General features: G+C 43.3%; 1 long non-coding RNA gene and 1 pseudogene across 2 annotated transcripts in view; both read right to left on the reverse strand.

Moving 5' to 3' along the window:
* Window positions 1-13,971, reverse strand: part of LOC308620080 (centrosomal protein of 78 kDa-like) — a 319,042-nt pseudogene that overhangs the window by 52,691 nt on the left and 252,380 nt on the right. The window lies entirely within an intron of this gene.
* LOC308619968 lies at window positions 5,639-7,976 on the reverse strand. Its single transcript, XR_014016283.1, has 3 exons — window positions 7,771-7,976; window positions 6,610-6,649; window positions 5,639-5,907 (listed from the first exon to the last, which is right to left on the reverse strand). It is a non-coding gene; the product is annotated as an uncharacterized lncRNA (long non-coding RNA).

Raw genomic sequence — 13,971 nt, forward strand, 5'->3', positions numbered from 1 at the left:
CAGATGTCTACACTTTCTTCAGGGCTGTGACGTATGTGCTGGTGCAGAAAAGGGGGATGTCTTTTGCAGAGGACTCAAGATCAAGAGAACGAGATGGACCGGCCAGACTGCTCCCACTTGATGTTAGGAAGATAAGGTGGCCATGTAGTTAGAATTCTGCAGGGGAACATAGCCTATAGAGTCTATGGGTTTGCGGATCCACAACTTTTATTTTTTCAGTAATGCCAACCAAGCTCGTAAGAGACTGACATATAATCCAGAATGCCAGTCTACTCGTTTTCAAAGGGGGATAAAGCTGGTCAGTGACCAGCATGGTTAAGTCCAATAACCTGGACATAACCATGTATGATCTCAACCAGTAACTCCTGTATCTGGTTTCTAATGACAATTCCAAGAACATAAGACCCACTCAACATTTAAATCCAAATTTTCAGATGACTCCAAAGCTAAATGGAAATGATTTGATATTGAACTCTAAATCTGCATTATCTAGACTATCTCTTACCCAGTTGGGTAACCCAGAAGCGACAGTAAAAGGCTCCTGCTTTCCCAAAAATCACAGGGCGTAAAGATGAAAAGCACTGGAAAGGCAAGACCCCCAGTGAATTTGCAAAGCTGCTCTTGTGTCTTTTTCTTTTTGACCTTGAAGCCAGGAGAAATTCTAAAAATACAAATGTATTAATTTTTAAAACTTGACTTTACTGACTATTGTTCAGATCCCCAAGCCTACAAAAATAATTTTATTTTTTTAAAAATGCTCCCTCTTCAGACTATACTACAAAGCTACAGTAATCAAGACAGTGTGGTACTGGCACAAAAACAGAAAGATAGATCAATGGAACAGGATAGAAAGCCCAGAGATAAACCCATGCACATATGCTCAACTTATCTTTGATAAAGGAGGCAGGAATGTACAGTGGAGAAAGGAAAGCCTCTTCAATAAGTGGTGCTGGGAAAACTGGACAGAGACATGTAGAAGTATGAGACTAGATCATTCCCTAATACAATACACAAATATAAGCTCAAAATGGATTAAAGACCTAAATATAAGGCCAGAAACTATCAAACTCTTAGAGGAAAACATAGGCAGAACACTCTATGACATAAATCACAGCAAGATCCTTTTGGACCCACCTCCTAGAGAAATGGAAATAAAAACAAAGATAAACAAATGGGACCGAATGAAACTTCAAAGCTTTTGCACAGCAAAGGAAACCATAAACAAGACCAAAAGACAACCCTCAGAATGGGAGAAAATATTTGCAAATGAAGCAACTGACAAAGGATTAATCTCCAAAATTTATAAACAGCTCATGCAGCTCAATAGCAAAAAAACAAACAACCCAATCCAAAAATGGGCAGAAGACTTAAATAGGCATTTCTCCAAAGAAGATATACAGACTGCCAACAAACACATGAAAGAATGCTCAACATCATTAATCATTAGAGAAATGCAAATCAAAACTACAATGAGATATCATCTCACACCAGTCAGAGTGGCCATCATCAAGAAATCTAGAAACAATAAATGCTGGAGAGGGTGTGGAGAAAAGGGAACACTCTTGCACTGCTGGTGGGAATGTGAATTGGTACAGCCACTATGGAGAACAGTATGGAGGTTCCTTAAAAAACTAAAAATAGAACTACCATATGACCCAGCAATCCCACTACTAGGCATATACCCTGAGAAAACCATAATTCAAAAAGAGACATGTACCAAAATGTTCATTGCAGCTCTATTCACAATAGCCCAGAGATGGAAATAACCTAAGTGTCCATCATCGGATGAATGGATAAAGAAGATGTGGCACATATATACAACAGAATATTACTCAGCCATAAAAAGAAACGAAACTGAGCTATTTGTAATGAGGTGGATAGACCTAGAGTCTGTCATACAGTGTGAAGTAAGTCAGAAAGAGAAAGACAAATACCGTATGCTAACACATATATATGGAATTTTTAAAAAATGTCATGAAGAACCTAGGGGTAAAACGGGAATAAAGACACAAACCTACTTGAGAATGGACTTGAGGATATGGGGAGGGGGAAGGGTAAGCTGTGACAAAGCGAAAGAGAGGCATGGACATATATACACTACCAAATGTAAGGTAGATAGATAGTGGGAAGCAGCCGCAGAGCACAGGGAGATCAGCTCGGTGCTTTGTGACCGCCTGGAGGGGTGGGATGGGGAGGGTGGGAGGGAGGGAGATGCATGAGGAAGGGATGTGGGAACAGATGTATATGTGTAACTGATTCACTCTGTTATAAAGCAGAAACTAATAAAAATAAATAAATAAATAAATAAATAAATAAAATACAAAAAATACAAAAATAAAAATGCTCCCTGCCTCAAAGGAGTTTACAATCCCTTAAAGGAGACAGATGAGTCAATAGATCAGAAATACAGATACTATGTGAACACCAGTAAAACTGCCTAATCCATAAAGAGTCGGGGGGTAGGTATGGTTGGCTAAGTTTATCAGAATTTATGATTCTAGGGCTGAATCTTGAACATGGGTAGAAGTTAACCAGGTGAGAAGCGTGGGTCACGATACTCTAAGCAGAAGAAGCTTTATGGGCAAAGGCAGAGGCTGAAAAGCACAGTGCTTAGGGGACCTACAAGCAGTTCAGCTTGCGTGGAGGCAGCATGAGATGAAAGTCTGGGCTTGTAAGTAGGAACCATGCCAAGGAGTTTGGACCTGATTCTTAGAACACTGAGAACCACTGAGAGATTTAAGCAGGTTGTGATGGGATCAGATTTAAGCTTTAGAAAGAACCCTCTAGCTGCAGGACTGAAAAGGGTTTGGAGGGAGGCAAGGCATGAAGATAACACATAGTCTCTATATAATCCATATAATAGTGTCACTAGGGTCTGAACTAAGGAGGTGGCGGTAGGGATAGAGGATACAGGTAACGAAGGAGCCGTTAAAGACGCTGACTTGACAGAGCTTGATGAGGAACTGATTCCTTGAAGAAGGTGAGAGAGAAATCAAGGATGATTCCCTGGTTTAGGGTTTGGGAGACTGGGTGGGGGGTGATGCTGGCCACTGAGATAGGAGCAGGTTTAGAAAGATGATTTCCCTTTGGAAACGTCGGAGTTCAAATGCCTGTGGAAGGCCTAGGGGAGGAGGCCCAGCATGCCCAGGGCAGTTTTTTATCCCCACTCACCTCTCACATCACCTGAGGGACTCTCCCTGCCTGCCTCCAGCCTGGAAGAAGGTCCACCAGATTACGGACATCTCTGCCCTGTGGGCAAGGACCAATTTCTTTTCATTTCTGTATCCCTGCTCAGGCTTTAGCACACAGTAGGTCAATGTGTATTTGTTGAATTGCCTCAAATTTACAGAAATACACTTCTTGGGGAATGAATAAGTTGCTATTACGGATGGAAGACCAGGAAAACAGCTATGAGCAGAAGGCCAAGGAGACACTGCAGAAAGTGCTGGAGGAGAAAATGCGTGCACAACAGCAACTGCAGAGCAAACAGGTGTGGGGATGCTCCATAATCCTTGGGGCTGGGAACCCTGGGGCGGTCTGGGTGGCAAGGGAGCCAGCTGCACAACTCCCTGGAACCCCCAAGGCACCACCCTCTCCTCTGATCTCCCTCAGCGGTCCCTGGCCCTGGCCGAGCACAAGTGTGAAGAGTGGAAGAGCCAGTACGAGAGCCACCCCCAGCATGCAACTGTCCCCTACCCTGCCAGCCCAGTAATCATGAACGCCGTCTTCCTTCTCTTTTTTACAATGTGGTACATATGGATTTTTTTTGAATGAGATTTAACCAGCTTTTAAACCTTTCTTCTTTCTAACAATATCAGTACTCTCTGACTCTCCAAATGCACCTTTTCAAGTTGATTTAATTTATGGAAAAATCACCCTTCATACTTTCCCTTTCTTTTTTAAGCTTCCCCATGGTAGTGTAATGTAGTAGAAGGAGATTTGGCCTGGGAGTTTGGACACCAGGGTTCTAGCAGCAGTAACCCACAGTTACACACGTTATATTATTAAAGAAAAAAGTAACTTACAGAAATGTATGAGGCCATTATGCACATACACACAAATATATATTCACTCATATATCCATAAAAAAGTAGTCTGGAAGGTTCTATAAAATGTTAAAGGTGTTCATCCCACGGTGGAGGAGATATACGTTAACTGTATTACCCTCTTAAATTTTTACAGTAAATATATATTACTTTTATAATTTAAAAAGCCAAACTTTTCATTTTTAAAAACCTAAAACATGAAAGAAAACTGGAAAACCAACAAAATTAAAACAATCCCTAAGTCTGAGGCAACGATTTCTTTATCCGAGTACAAGTGATGAATGAAAATACTAAGAATGGTGTGTGACACCTCAAAGTATAGAAAAAAATACAGTAAGGCAAGTAGGCATTAAGATAATAGAATATAAAAAGTTACCCAGATATATTCAGACAATGGACTATTATTCCAGTAATAAAAAGAAATGAATTACTAATATGAGCTACACGGATGAGTCACAACATGAGGAGCCAAAGAAGCCACGTGCAAAAGGGTACTTATTGTATGCTTCCATTCATATGAATTTCTAGAAAAGGAAACACTAATACATAGTGAAAGAAAGCATGTCAGTGGTTGCCTGATGCCAGGCCTGGGAAACTGACTGTAAAAGGATAAGAAGGAACTTGTTGCAGGTATTGGAAGTGTTCTGTATCTTGACTTTGGCGATGACAATATAGATATACACATTTGTCAAAACTTATCAAATTACACGCTTAAAATGGGTACACCTTGTTGAATGTAATTCATACTTCAATAAAGTTGATTTTAAAGTTAAATTAAAAAGTCACCTATGGGGACTTCCCTGGTGGCACAGTGGTTAAGAATTCGCCTGCTAATGCAGGGGACGTGGTTTCAAGCCCTAGTCTGGGGAGATCCCACATGTCGCCGAGCAACTAAGCCCGTGCGCCACAACTACAGAGCCTGTGCTCTAGAGCCCGTGAGCCACAACTACTGAGCCCGTGTGCCACAACTAGCGAAGCCCACGTGCCTAGAGCCCATGCTCCACAACAAGAGAAGCCACCACAGTGAGAAGCCGGCGCACTGCAACAAAGACACAATGCAGCCAGAAATAAATAAATTAATGATAATTTTTAAAAAAATAGTCACCTAGATGTCTGAGTGAGACAGAGTCCCTTTCAGCTTTCAGTCCCAGCTCTTCTCTGAAGCCTCCCCTCGTTTACCCTGGCAGCATGTGACCACTTTGCATCTCTTTAACACCTTATATTTATCGGTTCCATTCAGATTGGATGCTTGAAAAGTTTTGTATATTTTATGTCTAGCTTCCATTAAACTTGGTTCCTCTAAGGCAGGAACAATAATCTCTTTCATAAATTGAGACCATTACAAAAACAGAATTATGTTCCCTTTCCTCCCAATCAGGGGAATTTGAAGTAGGATTGATGAAATCCTGGAAATCGTAAGCAAAAATGTCATTTCTGCATTTTTATGGCCACAGGGTCCTGTGTTTTCATCAGATTCTTGAAGATATCACAGAGCCCAACAATGCTAAGAATCTCTGCTTTGAATCCATGTGCTTTCACCCAGCTCTGTGGTACAAGGCACCCTGCCCCTGGGGCAATCTGTCTGTGGTCCCTGCAAAGATGATAAACCCACATCAGAGACACTCACTCTTCTGCATGTCAGTGGACTCCACTGCCAGCTCTTCCTCCACAATGACGTCACTATCGCCATCTTCAAGATTCATTTCTGTCTCATCTAGAACACTGTCTTCCTCCTCTTCCTCCTCCTCATCTTCCTTGGAGACATCCTTTAATGTGGCAAGTAGTCTGTTGTAACCAGAAACTTGTTCTGGTTCACTCTATGCTTCACTTTCAGAACTTGAAGTATCTATAAACTCTCTGACTAAAAGGAAAATGGGGATTTTAAAAACAAAAATTATACTGGTCTTGTTGCTACCCCACGACTATCATCAGGCCCACAGTGGAACCAAGTTCAGACTTTTCTAAATAAAAACTAGCTTTTCTGCAAATATGCAATCCTATCTATTCAACCAGACCGAGCACCAAATTTGTTTCAAACAGCTAATCTAGCTATGATTCTAGAAGCGCTTCCTCTTCTTTGAACTGCTCATGTTCCACATGGGAAGACAGCAAACTAAACACATGGAGCTTTAGGTTATAAGGCGATCTAACCTATGTGTCAGACATTTGGCACCTTTAAAGGAGCAACAGGAAAACTTACAACAAAAAAGTACTTTATTTCTGAGTCTGTGGTAATGAAATAAGACCTTTGATGATTTTGCACTCTATTTTATGTTAAGCAAACATGACATTCCCTCTTAGGATTCACCAAGAGCCCTCTGGTAAGCCTCCTTAACAGGTTCTAACAGGCTAATCTCTCAGGACAGTTCCATACTCTATACTACATTAGTTATCACAATGGCATTTTAACAGACATCTGCACTTAAAACTAAGCAATATTACTAAAATATAGCTTACATCTAAAATCAAAGAGAGTGGAAATGTAGCCAAACTTTAGTACCATATATAATCTTAAAAGTAACAGTCCAGAATCTACTATCATAAAGAAGGTATAAAGCATTACCAGTTGACAAGTCTGTGGTTTTGCTTCCTTTCTGGAAACCCTGAGAAGAAACAGGCAATGTTAAACTTTAACTACTAGTAGGTAGCAATTAGGAAAAGTCTAATGATACAACTTTAAATGAACATGGCAGACTATACCGTTATAACTACATTATATCTATTGTCAAGTAAAAACTCCATATGCATTTGGACAGGTTTTGGAAGGATATGCCAAATAGATAATAAGAGACGAATGAAAAAGTCTAACAAGACCACATGACAAATACTACAGTCACACAGTAACAGGCTCTCATCCAAAAGATGGGAAATTTTGGCAAATAAAAGCCCTCGGGGTTCACCTTTTCTAGCAAATTTCTTAAGTAGACTATCCCTCTAACTGTTGATAAAGCAGCCCAAAGGGGTGGGATGAGCACTAAGATCATAACTGAGAGTCTGGACACTTAGAGAGGAACCCACAACTACCCAAACATTAGTTTCCTCATGGTCATTGAATAGATAGGTGATGTCGAGGGTCCCAAGCAATTCTTTTTTTATTTTTTTTAACTTCTTTAATTTATTTATTTTGGCCTGCTATGGGTCTTCGTTGCTGCGCCCGGGCTTTCTCTAGTTGCGGCGACAGGTGGCTTCTCTTGTTGCGGAGCAGGGGCTCTAGGCTCGCGGGCATCAGTAGTTGCACCAACCTGGCTCAGTAGTTGTGGCTCGCGGGCTCTAGAGTGCAGGCTCAATAGTTGTGGCGCACGGGCTTACTTGCACCGCGGCATGTGGGATCTTCCCGGACCAGGGCTCGAACCCCTGTCCCCTCCCTTGGCAGGCGGATTCTTAACCACTGCGCCACCAGGGAAGCCCCCAAGCAATTCTTTAAAAACATAGAAAACGAACACAAGCTTATAAAACCTCTGCCCAGTCGCCACACAGGAGGCGTGCCGTCTAGCATAAAACTACAGGCTCAACAAAGGGTAGGAAGACCGGCGAAGAACCCCACCTCAGGCGGGAAGCCGCCAGGATCCCCGGGCGAGCTAGGCCGGCGCCGGGGCAGCGTGGCACGCGGCGGGAGCTGCCCTGTCACTACCCCTGGGGCACCGGCGGACCAAACGCGGGGACACGCGGGCTCCCACCGGGAAAGGACGCCGGCAGCGCCGGTCCCAGCCTTGCCTCTCCATACCTGTCATAGAAGGGATGCTCCTCGCCGAAATCCCTTAGATGATGCTTCTGCTTTTTAGTTAGGGAGTTGAGCAGCTGGCTCTGGCTCCGGCTCCGGCTCCGGCTCCGGCTCCCGCGTTTGCCCATGGGGAAGACGTCAAGTCAGCCAACCTCCAAGAACCGCGTTTTTCACCTGGCAGTCGTCTCGTCAACCCACTCACGCGGGATTGCCAACGGCGCTTTACGGCGGAAGCAGGGTGCCATAAAGCAGACCCGCTTTACGTCGCGCTTGTACGACAGGCGTTAGAACTTCCTGTTTCCCATTCCGCCCCCTAGCGAGGCGCTTTGGAAGCACGCGCACGCATGCGCAGCTGTTCTCTGAGCCCCGTAAGGAAGGCAGGCAAGGGAGGCTTCGGGCTTCCCCAGGTATGTCAATGGGTGGGTGTACTTTGTGCGTCTGTTTTGGCTGTGAGAATCAGCCTGCATAAACGTGTAGTAACTGAGATGGTTGAATGCAGTGCCTTTCTATTATGCCATAATACAAATACCAACTAACATTTAAGGCTGCCGGTGCATCTCAATTCATCCTCACAACAGTAAACAAATAGACCTTGTTAATAAGCCTGATATTGGAGATGAGAAAGCTGATGCTTACAAAAGGTTACATACACACTAGCAAGAGAGGAGATGGAAACCTAATTCTCTCTGGTGCGACCACAGGCTTTTCCCACTAGGATCTGCCACATGCGTGTGCTGTGTGAAGAATGAGGACGCAAGGCTGAGATCCCCGCCCTTACCCTACCCCCTCATTTTCTGAAAGTATTGCAAGGGCCCTTGGTAACACATCTGTTCTGGCATTTTTCATGTTATAAAAGCAAAAACACATCCAGAGAGGTAAAGTGACTTTCCTAAATCACCCGAAGAGTCGATGTTAGAGAAAGCAGTAAAACTCAATAAAGTGTCTCAAAACTGAATTGGGGCAAATTGGGATGGAAAACTTTTAAAGGGTAAGTAACTTTTCTATATCTGGGTCGTGGTGGTGGTTACACCTGGTATACAATTACCAAAATTAATCAAACTGTACCTTTGAAATTGGTACATTTTAATGCAAGTAAATAATAATCTCAATAAACAAAGAGGTAAAAACAGCGCAACTGGACTTAATACTCTAGAGACAGGCAGAGTGTGCAGGGATACTTAAAAACCACAGGATAGGGCTTCCCTGGTGGCGCAGTAGTTGAGAGTCCGCCTGCCGATGCAGGGGACATGGGTTCGTGTTCCGGTCCGCGAGGATCCCACATGCCGCGGAACGGCTGGGCCCGTGGGCTATGGCCACTGAGCCTGTGCGTCCGGAGCCTGTGCTCCACAACGGGAGAGGCCACAACAGTGAGAGGCCCACGTACCGCAAAAAAAAAAAAAAAAAAAAAAGAATGCATATTATAGTCTTCAGGATGACTACTAAGAGAATAGTAGAAGAGTGAAAAACTTAATTAATGTGTGATTTTGGTGAGTCAAGGATGAATGCTATTGTCTTACTATTACTAAAAGAATAGTAAAAAAGTGAAATATTTCCAAGCTAATAGAGGGCGAAAGTGGAATAAGAGAAAACCATCCACTCAGAAGGAGGCAAGAAAGGAGAGAAAAAGGAATATAGCACAGATGGTACAACTGGTATTGAGCAAGAAGGTAGATTTAAACCCCAGTACACGAGTAATTACATAATATAAATGGACTAAAAGTCAAAGATTGTCAAACTGGATTTTGTAAAAATGATACGCTATTTGAAGGCATATGTCTAAACCTTAAGACAAAAATTGACAGAGAACATATGAAAAAGATATGGTATGAAAACTCTAACCAACAGAAAGCCAGTGATGAAGCTAAATGACAAAGGAGACGTTAAGGGAGAAACACTACTAGAGATGAAAAGGGACATTTCATGATGATCTAAAGTTTTGCTCTACAGGAAGTATTAGGATTCTAAATTTATATGCACCTAGTAACACAGCCTCAAAATATATAAAGCAAAAATCGTTCATATTAAAAGAAGAAACACAAATGACAAACATGTTGAGATTTTTAAAAACATTCTCAATGATGGAACAAAAAGACAAAAAAAAATCAATATGAGAATTTAAGTTGGAACAACATCATTGGCAAACTTGATTTAATGGATCAATTCTTTCTTAGATAATTTCACAATTAATATCTGAAGGCAGTCTAGGGTTGTGGTTACACACAGGAGCTTTGGAGTCAGGCAGACCTGGATTCAAGCTCTGCCACAACTACTTTATGCAAGTGAACTTGGATAACTTCCTTCACCTCTGTGAGCCTCAGTTTTCCCGACTGTAAAGTGGGGTGAATACCAGTATAGACCGCATGGGGTCATTGTGAGGATGAACAGAGATGATGCAGGTGGTGTGCTTGCCCCAGAGTGGTTCCCAGGCCGACCTGTCCCTGCCATACCTTGCTCTTTTCCCCCAGCGTCATAGAGATCAGGCTCTGCTCGGTACTGCTCCTTTTCAGCTCCACCCTGAGCTTCCTCATTTCTTTTTCCATGTCATGGATTTGCTGAAAGAGTTCCAACAACAGGGAAGTCAACTTCAGAACTCATTTCATCCGGTTCATTAAGGCAGAAACCTAGTCTGGGATTCGCTTAACTCCTTCCCTTGGGGGACAATTCCACATCTTTGAGGCAAAGTGGACTTTCTTTCAACGGATGCAATGAAAGGGCTGGGTGAGGGAAAATTTGAGTTTCTTTTGAAGATCAGCATGGATCCTGGATTAAACAGTACAAGATACCTATCCACTCATTAGAGTCTCTTTCCTTGGGGCACATTTTTGAGTTCAATCTAAATAAGGGCTGTTTGGAAGACACAATGGGCACAGTTTGGAAGAAAAGAACAATGACATTTTTATCTCATTTGAGGCAGAGAAGTGTGCTCCTGACAGAGAGAAGAACACACGTCTCCTGCCCCCGTCCCAGGCACCGTCCTTCCCAACGGATGGAAAACGTATGCCTGGTGATGTGCACGAGGGTTCGGGCCTGTACAGGGGGTGAATATTTACATTGAGTGGTCATCTTTTCACTGTATTGATTTTTATGTTCACCTTCCATAGAAGGCCAGTGATACATTTGCTTTTTATTTTGTTTTTATGAATTGTTGTAAAATTGAATGTATTTAAGCAAAAATACTTCAAGAAGAGTTGTGTTAATAACAGTGCTCAGGGCTGTGATAAAACTTGTGACAGTGGATCATGACAGTCTGGGCATCACAAGTCCAGGGGTAGGGACCACGGTGAATTTCTAGCAGCATATGGTGGCCACCTCCCATCCCTTTCCCCAGGGGAAACCTGATGAGGGACCTTGAGCCAACTGCCCAGAAAATCTGGGGAGAGTGTGTTTTCCATGGTCTTTTCACCCATCTCTTTGAGGCTAGCAAATCAAAGCATTAGGAGACTACATTAACAGACAAACACCCAGAAAGCCCCAGAGCTTGTGCTAGCTAATGGGCCATGGAACCCGTCCAAAACCCTCAAGGCCATAATCTAGGCTTTCAGTGGACACCTAGGGGTCAGGAGGTTCAACGCACGGTTTTGCAGAGTTTTAACTCTTTCTCTTGGGCTTCCCAGTTCTCCTTCTGGGCATCTTCCTTCTGTAACTCTTCTTTCAGCACTGAGCACTGTGCATAAAATTGACAAGGCCACGGGGGCTTGGCTGGGGGTCCCAAGTACCTGTGTTCACGCCCAGGAGTGTTTCCTGCTGTATAACCCAATCACACCTCTGAATTCTGAGAGGCGAGACCATTTGTGTGATGGGAGCACGGGATCCTGCAGTCATTCCCAGTTCACCCTCTCATGAGTTCTGAGGAATAGAGCGCCTAAATTCCTCTTCAAAAGCCAGCAAACTTCACTGCAGGGGAAATCCAGCTTTGTAGAGTCTGGGTACTTAGGGTGAAGGAATTGGGATGTTTTCACGCTGTGACCGGTGAGGGTGCAGGGGGCCGAGCCAGAGAGATGGGGTCCATCTTAGGGCTTTTGTGCAGATTGAGTCTCAAAGACACAACTGCCCCGACTGGTGTGGAGGGGTAAACGGAGCTGTCTTGTCCGAGGGCGTCTCGGCAACAGGCATTAAGTGCATAAGGATGGATGTGCCTTCTTTTGACCCAGCAATTCCCACTTTAGGAATGTACCTTAAGGACAATGACTGGAGAAATAAGTAAATCTGTAGTTTCAAGGATGCTCTTCACAGAATTGTCAGTAACTGTGGAATAAAAATAAAATGAGGAAACAACCCAAGTGTTGTTTAGAACAGCAGACCACTTTATAACACTGGGTACATCCAGGAGAAAGTATGTAGCTTTTAAGACGAATGATAAGAGCGCTGATTTATTAGCACGGGAAAATAGTAAGTATTTAAAAATTTTATAAAGGTGCATAGAATAAATTCACTATAAAATGATTGATTGATTGATTTCTAGGCAATATATAGAAATAAGACTGGAAGAACATACATGAAAATATTAACACTGATTTCTCAAGGTAGCATTTCCTCTCCTCTCTTTTTATTTTTTCTTCTCAATGTCATCTACTTATTTTTCTAAAATTAACACTCATGATGTATGTCATTAAAAAAAAAAGGCATCTCAAATGTTCACAAGAGCAGTACCCTTGGTGGTGACGAGCCCTTGTGCTACTGGCCAGCACAGTCTAGAGGAGAAGGGACCTCATTCCGAGGTCAACAAGGAAGGGGAAACGGGGACATAAATCATCCAAATGCACTTCAGGAGGTAGAAGAGCCAAGCAGGTGCTGTCTTTGCAGATTCCTTCTACTTAGCACCACCTCTGCATCCCCTTCCCGTCCCCAACACACACACACACACACACACACACACACACACACACACACACACCCCACATTAAACAGCTATAGCACATGCCTGGGAAGACACTCTGCTTGGGAGAAACGAATGCAGAGGGCTTGGCCAGGCAGCCAACCCAGGGCAGAGGCAGAAGAGCACAACTAAAACCAGCCTCCCACTTCTCAGAAAACGATTTTGTCATCCCCATTTCACAGATGGGGAAATGGAGGCCAAATAATTTACAATAAGAGAAAGCTCTGGGATTGGACCCTGGTCTGTCTGATCCCAAAGCTCATGCAGTGCCTTTCACCAGCTCCAAACTGGGTATGGTACTACGTACCAGGTATTACCTACTGTGCCTTTTCCTTGGAACCTCAAGATCTGTTCTCACCCCACCCCCATGCAGACCTAGCTATCGGGTAGCCTCTGGGAATCTCTGAGTTGCCACCTGAGATGAAAGCTTTGAGGTTTTACCTTGACTCACAGAAACAGGCACATCATGCAAATACTGAGAAATCTTATCCTATAGAGTCAGGATTCTAAAGTTAGCATTGAAGGCAAGATTTGCAAATAGTCAAAGTTACATGTAAAAAGCTGTTTGCTTGCCTACCACGTTCATCTTCCATAGAGGCATTCTACACACTAAAGTCTAAGGAAGAAATGAGAGTCTGCGTGTTTGCATCTGGATCTTCAAACGTTCTGCTTTGAAGACAATTATGAGAACCAGTGGTGCTGGGAACACGATGCAGCCGTGTGGTCATCCTTGCTCACAGAGAGATCATATTCTGCTTAATATTAAACTTTGCAATGGCAGTATATGCTCATAGGTGTGTTTGTTGCTGGGATTAAACAAACTCATTTATAATAGGGGTTAGAAAATGTTTGCTGGATTTGAAAATATATTATGCTTCTTCTGAGCCACATACACACTGTCCTTTGAAAGGCTTCAGAGAAGTTGGCCACCTGCCCAGCAGCTACCCTCCCTGTGTCCTTGGGCACTGGCCTCATCTCACCACCGTGTGTCATGTGACTCCACTGTGTCTGCTTTTTGCAGCTACAATTTGCTGATGACCCGACACTCACTCTGGAGCTGAGGGCTTCGAGCTGGTGATCCTTTTCTTTGTTCTCACTTTTCAGTTGATTCACCTCCTGTTTTAGTTGTTGAACTTGACCATCCTTTACTAACACGTCTCTTTGCAAAGATGACACCATCTCTGTAAAAGAACCAAACCAAACCAAACCAAAAGACTCATGGAGGTGAAAGAGGCAGGAAGGATTATTTGCAACACCATGGCTGTCAGCCAACGTTCGGACAAGACCTTCCAAGCCTGGGCCACCACCGGTGCCCGCCTAGAACTGGG

This window comes from Mesoplodon bidens (assembly GCF_964165515.1).
Source record: "Mesoplodon bidens genome assembly, chromosome: 7".
NCBI lineage: Eukaryota > Metazoa > Chordata > Mammalia > Artiodactyla > Ziphiidae > Mesoplodon > Mesoplodon bidens.